This window comes from Staurois parvus, unplaced genomic scaffold (genome assembly GCF_062004578.1).
Source record: "Staurois parvus isolate SC_StPar_1 unplaced genomic scaffold, SC_StPar_1.0 ptg000365l, whole genome shotgun sequence".
Lineage (NCBI taxonomy): Eukaryota > Metazoa > Chordata > Amphibia > Anura > Ranidae > Staurois > Staurois parvus.
This window is the reverse complement of record NW_028318161.1, coordinates 862,123-872,206: the sequence shown is the minus strand read 5'-3', so window position 1 is coordinate 872,206 and position 10,084 is coordinate 862,123.

The following is a 10,084-nucleotide window of genomic DNA, read 5'->3' as shown; positions in this document are numbered from 1 at the left end:
ATCCAGCTACTTTTTTTAAATCAAAGAAAGAACATGGTTTGACCTCCTGCTCTGAGCTGATAATGCAGTATTTCTCAGGCTCCCAGTTTCTTGATAAGCATACAGGAATTTTTCTAAAACAAGGTCAAATGCACACATATTCTCGAATATCATCATTTGAGCAGTTACAGCTATAAAATAGATAGTGATTGTTGAAGATATAAAGGCTTGATGCACGGTTAATGAAGTGGATGCTGTATAAATGGCCAAAAGTGGAGCTAATATTCAAAGCAGCCTAAAGATAATCTTTACTCTATAAAACAATAAAACAAGCAAAGTGATTAGTTGATATAGGCAGCTATACCAGTAGTGCTTCATCATTTTTGTCCTCAATTTTATTTTTTAGCAGCCCCTAAATATTTGAGGCTGTCTTCTCTAACAATACATTACATACTAAAGCTAGCCATAGACTAATAGATTTCTTTTATTCAGCTTGTTGGACACAAAGGTGTGCATGGATGAATCACTCCTGCCGGGATATTGTATTTTGACAGGTACTAGGGCCAGTTGTCAGAATACCCTAACAGTACCTGCAGGCTTCAGGTGCTCTTTGGCTGTCAGTTTTCAGTCCGGCTCCTTCAGCATAAATCAACTGAGTAATCATTTGTTTTCAAGCTGGCAGGGCCACCAACTGTTAGAATGTCTAACAGGGCATGGCCAGCTCTAGGCAAGTAGAGGACTAGTAAGGAGACTCAACGAGATTAAAAATAAAAATATGACCACTCCTAGGCATGTGTTTCCTAACCTTAATCCCTTTTATTAAAAGGTATTAAACCTGAAAAAATAATGTAATATATTGCAGCTTACTAACCCTTAGTTGTGGTGGCTGCATTCGTGTTCTTTTTTAGGCTTTTTTCCCCTTTATTTCACCTGGTGATCTTGCAAGTAACACACTTCTTGTCTTAGGATATTTTCATTCTGGATGAAATAGTAAAGCAGACACCTTTGGACAGCTGCCTTATCACTCCGAGGAGAGGGTAATGTTAGACCAGCCAGGGGTCTCCAAACTTTTCAAACAAAGGGTCAGTTTACTGTCCTTCAGACTTTAGGGGGGCCAGATAGTGGCCAGCGGGGGGTATAAAAAGTCTCTGGGCCAACATCAGCGAATAAACAAGGTTTCAGGTGTGTTGTTGAGTTGCATAGTACCTGTGGTCAATAGGAGGAGAAATAGTGCCCCATCATTAAATGAAAAAAATGTGTTGCGCTATCTCATCATAAATAGAACCATAAGCTTAAAGTGACAGTCTAAAAGAAATGTAACAGATAATAAATCCAAATCCAGTATATGTTGTGTTACCATCCAGCCATGATCAACACCATGCTTGACTTGTGACCCCACTCCCTGCTCACCTTGACCCTTGAACTATAAATTATAACAGGCCAAAAACACGCTTTATAAGGAAAATGTGTCTCCAAATTTCTGATCCGTGACGTGTTCCTTCCATGTATTATGCTTCTTTAAATTCCAGATCCAATACAAAATAAAACAAAAACTTACCATAGCACAACACTGTTTTGTATAAACAAAAATTAAATGTGTTACAGTATCCATTCACATTAGACAAATATATGTGACTCCGAATTATGGTGAACAGATATGCATTACTCCACCGTACCAACTATATTGTGGTGTTTCTCATTACCAGGTAGGTGCACCATGCACTCACCTTCTTCCCTGACCTAACGGATAGGTCATACACACTTGGGGATGAAACCAGATTCTGCTTATCCACTGCCAATCCTTAGTGGCTACTTCATTAGTTCTGGCCCTTTAAGGGAATATGGTCTCTGATATCCAGTGGAATTAAGCTGTATATGATCAAAGATAAATGGAATAGATCAAAGTGCAACCCCATAAAATATGAACACTTTATTCAAGTAAAAAATGCACTCACAAAAGTAATGAATCAACAGCATATCATAGCCATCAATTAAAATGGTTCCTCACAAGTGCCCCATCATTGCTATCACTGGGAGGAATATTGGCCCGTCATTGATGTTAGTGGATGGAATAGGGCCCCATCATTGATATTAGTGGGAAGAATAGTGTCCCAGTGCGGGTGTCAGTTGGGGGAACTATGCCCCACTTTTGGTGTCAGTGTTAGGAATGTGCCCCAAAGGCCGAATAAAGGCTAGCAAAGGGCTGCAGTTTGGACAAAAAGATTTAGAAGGATATGACTAACAAATTGAAGCTGAAGCTATCACTTTATAAGCATTTACAGAAAACAATTTTTTACTTTTGGGATAAAGGTTTATATAAATAAATAAAAGCTGACCATTGCAAGCTTCCCTGTCACTGGTATATGGTTTGTCTGTCTCAACCCTCCAAATGCTACTTTGTCTGGACAGCTGGGTGTATGGAAAAATAACAGACTTTCTAGCTGGATCACCAGGTGAAACGAAAGAAGCAAAAAAAAACCTAAGAAAGAAAGCTAATGCAATCACCACATCCAGAAAATGGTAAGCTGCTGTGTATTTTTTTTGTCTGGGGGGGGGGGGTTGGTTGATACTGCTTTAAACCTTTTTTAATGTAGTGTGTATTTGTAGTAAAGCATGGAATGATACAAATGTGATCAGACACTCTCCTTCTAAAGACATGAAGATTCTTCAGGCCTGATCCTCTTAATCCCTGTCAAGCATATTTAAATTCACAATTTTAATTTAGCAAAACATGTTTGGTACTATGGTACTATACTTCAGGCCTCTTAACTAATGTAAGTGGCTAGCAGGTTCATTTTTTGAAAACTAACAGATGTAACAAAGTGTCATTTTCTAATCTCATTTTTTGTTATTGGATCTTTCTGCCTCTGCTCTTCTTCTCCAGTGCATACAGTGTGAGCTCTTCCAGCACAGACAGCCTAAAGGAGCCTGAAGCATCAATTACTCTTAATTCATATTGCACACATTTTGGCTAGAAGATATAATTCAGCACCAATTCCATTCTGATCATGAACACCTCTCCACTAGGTACTGTAGTTAGTGAGAACAGACAAAAGTATTCATTTTATATTTGCTTTCTTGACAAACACATTTTAACCCTAGGTTCACACCTAAGCATTTTCTGCAGTGTTTTGTGCTTTGCAGAAATGAACTACAGTCTATTTAACACGATTTCCTATGGGACATGCTCACACCTTCACATTTTCACCTGGTGCGTGTTTCGAAAAGGGTCAGGGACTTTTTTGAATGGAAAAAGTTGCTTTTTTGGTTCTATAGAATTCAATGGAAACGCTGCAGAAAAGCATGTAGTGTGTTTTTGCAGCATTTTTGATGCGTTTTAAATCTGCCTAGTGACAAAATAAAAAATTAAAAATGCATAAAAAAGCAGCAAAAATGCGTAAAAACCACAGGTGCAAAAACGTAAGACGTAATGCAGAAACGGGCCAAACACAAACTGCATAGGTGTGAACCTAGTCTAAAGGTCATAGATAAGTTCATTAAATGTTCTCATCAATAGGATTAATGTAATAAATATGTACATAATATATCAATAGGTACATACTATCCTTTCCTGTTACTGAATCAAAGATTTATATTGTATGAGAAAACAGATGATAATCTGAATGTCATTATTAACCAAAAGCATAGATTAAGATATAGAAAGCACAGAGTGAAATAGTGTGACTAGTAAACTCATTCTCTTACTAAACCAAGAACAGAAGTTTAGAAGTATAGAGCAATGATGATGTGCAATAAGCAGTAACCCACAACAACCAGAAATCCCATGTTGTCTGATTTTAATCATTGTAATCTGGTAGCTATGGGTTACTGGCCTCTACATCCTTCTCACAAATTTACTGTTTATATAATAAACTTGATATGTGCATCAAACTCAGTTTTATCTGCAGGAAATAATGAAGCATTCTATGACTATCTGTTGGTTGCTATGGCAATGCCGATGTTACTTCAGTGAAGGGAAGGCTGCAAGTTGATACCAAATCCTGGAGGAAGAAAGGGAACACATATTATTAAAAAATTACTGGAAAATATTTGTATGTTTTTATGCATTCTTTATTTATCCATTAAAGCTTTAAATAGACAATCAGAAAGTTATAAAAGATGCCAAAGAAGCTAGACATGGCTTAACTTCAATGTCACAATCATTACGACATTGGTGGATACAGAATGAGTAGGCAATTATCAGACAACAAGGGATACTTAAAGCAGAGTTCCAGAAGAAAAAAAAAAAAAGGCAGCAGCTACAAAAACTGTAGCTGCTGACTTTTAAAATACAGCCACTTACCTGTTCCTCAGTCCAGCTGTGTCCTCACCATGGCTGGTTTCACTGTACGTCATCTCTCTCTGGCGCCGGCATATTCGGTGTGCTGATGTGCCGGTGTGAAGCTTGCGGCTTCACAGCCGGGTGCCCACTGCACATGAGCAAGAAGCGCTGCGCTTTTTGAATGGCCCTGTAGTCTTCTGGGACCTGTCACATGTCCCAGAAGACTATGGGGAGGGGGGGGAGGACAACTTTCGCTTCAGATCGCCTAGGTGATCACAATGGAAGTGGGAGCGGGTAGCTGTCAAATTCAGGTACCCGCTCCCCAAAGGGCTGTCCGACTCTGCTTATGGTTCTTCTTCCTGCACCTGATCCAGCTGATCTTTGCCTGATTCCTGCTCCAGTCTACCTGCCAGTGTGCATCCAGCCAGTCATCCCTGTGTATTTTGACGCAGATCAGCATCTGTCAGCAGAAAACTCACCGGGCCCTTGTGCCACTCTGTGCTCTCATGTTCCCTGTTAATGAATGGGTTAACCTGTGAGCCACTGGAGTAAACAATTAGAACGATTATTTTTGTATTAGGTCGTAGGCTCCCCCGCTCACCCCCACATGACGTGCGCCAAATGGAAGATTATAGATTATGGGTTGCCGCGCTCTAATAAAAGATCTTCATCCCACATTAGAACAAGATCCTAAACATTTTCCCATTATATTATCTGCATGAACTTCCACTGTGAAAGTACGTATTAAATATTAAGATGCCAAATCGATAAGTGTTTTGTAAATGATAATACTATCATAAAGTTGTAACACCATAAAAAAAGTCTAATTGTGATCATAAAATAAAATACAAAATCATATCACCATAAATCTAAAAAAGTCCAATTGTGATATTAAATTGTGTGTTGAAGTGACAAATATAAATAATTATATATATCCGATGTGCAAAAGAATCAAAACTGTGAATAGAGTTCAGTAGGTGTAAGATATCAATATACTCTCCTTCCAAGCAGCCTGTAGTTATATGACTGAGATTCTGTAGAGAGGAAGTTGTTCTGTGAGCCTGTATGGGTACAGGGATCTCTCCCTCCTTATAGCGTTCCTCACTCCAGTTCTCTAAATTTCCTCATATGAACCATAAAGAAAAGAGAAAGATATATGGTGCCTTATCCAAGATATAAAAGCCTCTATTGTGCGTCCATAATGCACTCACATTAAAACCAATGAAAATGCGATTTCATGCAAATAACCGCTGTGTGCGGTGCAGATCAGTCTTGTGGGTGTGCTGGCACACACTATCAGTACTCGCCGTATCGATGAATAGATGCACGGTGATGTCACTGCCCCTCCCCAACGCGTTGCGCCACATGGATATCGTAGCTTCGTCTGGGGGATGTAGTAAGATGATCACCTTGTGTCAGTTCCTTATAAGGCATTACGGCGCCATTTTGTTGTAGTCTTAATAGACGCTGCCATATTTTTGGGGTTGAAATATAATAGAGAACATTGCTAACTATGTATATATTAAGTTAAATAGTTACTAATTAATTACAGTGTATGTCACAGCAATCTGTGGCTTAAATGATAGCGTGTGCCCTACACACCCCTAAGGGAATCCAACAAATAATACACTTTGTTAAAAACATATTTGTAGATACAAACTATCACTATCTTATATTTACCAATACTTATTTATATGCATACATAATTTGTGACCATGTTGCTCAGCCTGCACAGAAAATGTATATAAATTGATAAATATAAAATTCATGACAAAACAATCATCAATATAAAAAAATAACTAAACATTTGTTTATATAAAAATAAAAAACAATTAATAATAACAAAAATGTGAATATAATAAATATACAGACTATTATATAATCCATATATTAAATTAAAAACCAAATATAAATGAATATGGATAAACATCTTAATATTTATTCTGAGAGCTCTTTTCTGCGAGGCATGGTTCACATCAGACAGTGCTTCTTGAAACCAGTAAACCCAAAACAGGTGTGTGTTTTTTAAGGGCAGGACAGCTGTCAGCAACACATCCAATATCATCACACTGATTGGAGTCAAGGTTGGCTCACTCCTGGCTCCAATTAACTCTGGGAGAAGTCATTAAGCTAGGGTCTCACATACTTTTTCCTCCCTGCACTGTGAATGTTTACATGTTATGTGCAATTAAACCATGGCAACATCTAATGTTTGTGTAGTATTATGTTCAGCAGACTGTGTTCTTCTATTGTTGTGACTTATATGACGTTCAGAGCACATTTTATGCCCAATTCATGAAAAACTCCACGTAATCCCAAGGGGTTCACATACTTTTTCTTGCAACTGTACAATCCTACCGCTTTCACCCGACAGCTCAGAGTGTAGCCTGCCTGCCCCCACCTTGTGTGCACATGCAGACGGCAGCAGGAGAGAAAGAAGAGAGAGACAGCCACCATACAGCTATCATATTTTGGCATGCGGTGGGAGCATCTTGGCGCACAGTGGAAGGTAGTGGGGGGCCCTAGGTCAACTTTGCTTTGGGGCCCACAAACTTCAAGCTACGCCTCTGGCCAGGAGTCCTGGGGAAGGAATACATTGTCCTCCAGATCTCTAACTAAAGCAATCAGGAATGGAATGCTTGGTGTGATCACAAATTTTAATCATTGCTTGTTATTAAGACAAGGCAAGTCTGGTAATTAAATAGTAATTCATTGTAACCAATTCAATTAGTTTCACTTGTTTAAGGTCGTATTCAAAGTGTCATAATATTGAAACATTGCATAGTCTGATTGAAGTAAAAAATATGATCATTATATTATTATTATTATTATACAGGATTTATATAGTGCCGTAGGCACGGGCGGACTGACAACTCATGGGGCCCCTGGGCAATAGGGGATCATGGGGCCCCTGTGTCCTTGCCCACACTCAAAGCACACCGAAAAAAGCCTATAAAAGATACTAGGGGCATTTTATGGGGCCCCCTACTGACCCCTGGCCCTCAGGCAGTGCCCGAGTGCTTGAATGTTCAGTCCGTCCCTGGCCGTAGGACAGTATTGTTTCAATCCAATTCAATATAAGGGGGATCATAGGGCCCTGCTCTTTAGCGTTTACAATCTAAAATTGTTATTCTTTGTTTTTGTTTATAAAATTTAAGGAATCATTGTAAATGACACTTTGATCTACAGTATATTGCATAGATTAACACACAACAATAACTGCACCTGCATAGACAATAATTACATTTATGTGACTGTAGAAAAAAAAAATTAACATCTGTAAACATGACAAAACATACATTCAGTGCAAGCAGAGTAGTAATAAACACCAGATAATTGAAGAGTTGTATGATAATGTAATACAAATTTTGTCTTACTACTTTTTTAGATTGTGATTTCTATAGGATGTAGTATACAGAGATATTTGCTTTATCATAAAACCCCTCAGCTGATACAGGCCTTGTTGATTAATAGAAGTGATGGCCAATGATTTGGGCAACATTCTGTTTTACACCAAGTTATCTTGCCATGTCAGTGTTGGCGAACACTCTCAGCACTTACTACCTATAAAGACTTATTCCATGCTACCCAGCAAACACTAGGAACATATGCCAGAGTGGTAAAGATGCTTTTGGGATTTCCTTGCTGTATTTGGGCCTGCCATAAGACTGAACTATAGACAATATTAGCACTCAAATTTCAGGGAAAACATACAGTATGGGACACTGGGCTGTATGATCTCTTACACCCAGTTATATTGGCACATTGGTAGACTGGACTTTAAATGTTTTTTACAAAGGTTAGGTATCATTGACTGAGAATTTAACAGAGTATCTTTGGGTCAGATTATCTGCATTCTAAATCAAAAGAGAGGCTTATCCAGGGACATAGCACCTGTAGTGCCACCCCCAAAGGAGCTGCTAATGACTTTGGGTTCTATGTTCTGTGCCTCAACTCCAAAGACAATTTTGGACCCCCCGACACACCTAGTTGAATAGGAATACTGCAAACACAAGTGCAAGAAACTCTTAAAAGAATAGCTTTACAAGATAAGGCTTTACTAGAGTTTATTAAGTCAGCAGGAGACAAACAAAGGTTAGTTGTGATTGTTCCTCAAAATATATGATCAAACAAAGTCACAAAGATATACAGCAGAAATGACCGTGTAAATAGGCTTACATATCAGGACTAACAAATCTTAAATAAACCTAGGATTCCAGGATCAAGAGGGGGAAGAGCAGACCTTTAGTCAATCTGCTGAGTCAGAGTCCTGCAAAGCAGTAAAGCACAATTTATGAAGCCTGGGTAGGAGTTCCCCCTTAAAAGTAAACAAGTTCCACATCAACAATAAAAAAAAAGACAGTCAGTGACAGATTCTGTAGACTGAACCCTTTGAATGGAGAAATCCTGGGGGTAAATGTATCCTTGGTCTTCAGCCAGCTTATGGTGGGGTCCAAAGGTATCACTGTGCAATGGCAAGTAGCAGAGTGAATGGGATAGCAAAAGGTATTCCCCAACAGAAGCCTTTAAGTAGGCAAATAGGGAGCTAATGGTGTCTGCATGCAGTGTCTATACTGTGCTAGAGACAAAGCCAAAATCTACTGTGGAGGGTTAGGCTCCTGGTAGAGTGGCTCCAAATTGCCCCCTGACAACCGATCATGACAGTAGATAGCGATGGCTGCAAAGTGCCCAGCAACGGCCAACACAATTTCAGGAGGTTGTTGTGGTCCCTGGAATATTGAGAGTTGCCCCATAGTGCTGGGTGATCCTGGACTGCTGAGCAAGTTTACTGTGCTGGACAGTGGGGCTGTAGCCTGGTCTTGAAAAGGAAAAAGACACGCTCCACTCTGTCAGCCTCCAAGTCCCCAAGCCAAGAGCCCCAGCACCACTGCTGCAGGTGAATATATCGGCCTCCCCAGGATGCCCTTCCGTTTTACTTTTCTCTGGTAAATGCAGTCCAGAAAATGCTGAAGAATACAGTGTCTGTAGGCGATGGGACTACCGGTCCCAAGATCATCTGCTTCTCAGACCCACTTCCCACACTGTCAGCAGGAAATGATGTGTTTACTCTGCACTGAACACTAGAGGGGAAGAAAGGGAATCTCAGTCTGTGTAGCAGATGTCCCTGAATTGCAGAATGACCCAGCCTGAACCTGGCTACACACCATTAATGGTACAAACATTATAGGTGTGGGACAGTATTTATACAGGGCCAAAATGTGGGGCAGTATTTATAAAGGGCTGAAATGGCAGCATAATTGCCCTTTGATGTCTTTCTCTGGAACAGACTATTTTCTCCCAGTTTTTTAAACTGAACTAGGGCTGATAGTTTGAGACTGGGAGATGTATTAAAGGGGAATGGTTTATGCTCATTACAAGACAAGAGGCTAATATATTGTTGATTCCATGGGGATGCATGGAAATAAAAACAACTCCAGCACTTTGTAACATTCTTACCATATCCTCTAAATTCAATAATAGATCCTAATTCACTGGAATGACTCTTGGACTCTGGAGCTACTCCGAAGCATTGTATTTCTATTATCTATAGCTGGGGTGCTCAACCTGTGGCCCTCAGAGCCTAATGATGTAGCCCTGCACCTCAAAATGAATACACAGTTAATAGATAATAGAAGTCTATGAGAGCAGCTAGCAGGAAAGCTGCAGGTGCACTGCGCTGCACCTGCAGTGCAGGTAAACTGCAGCACATCAGTGTGAAAGTAGCCTTATAGGGGGCTCAGGACAATAAGGACTCTTTTACATTTGTGGTTTAGGGGGATGTAAAACCCCATAGTTGAAATGCGCTTTTACCACACTTCCCCC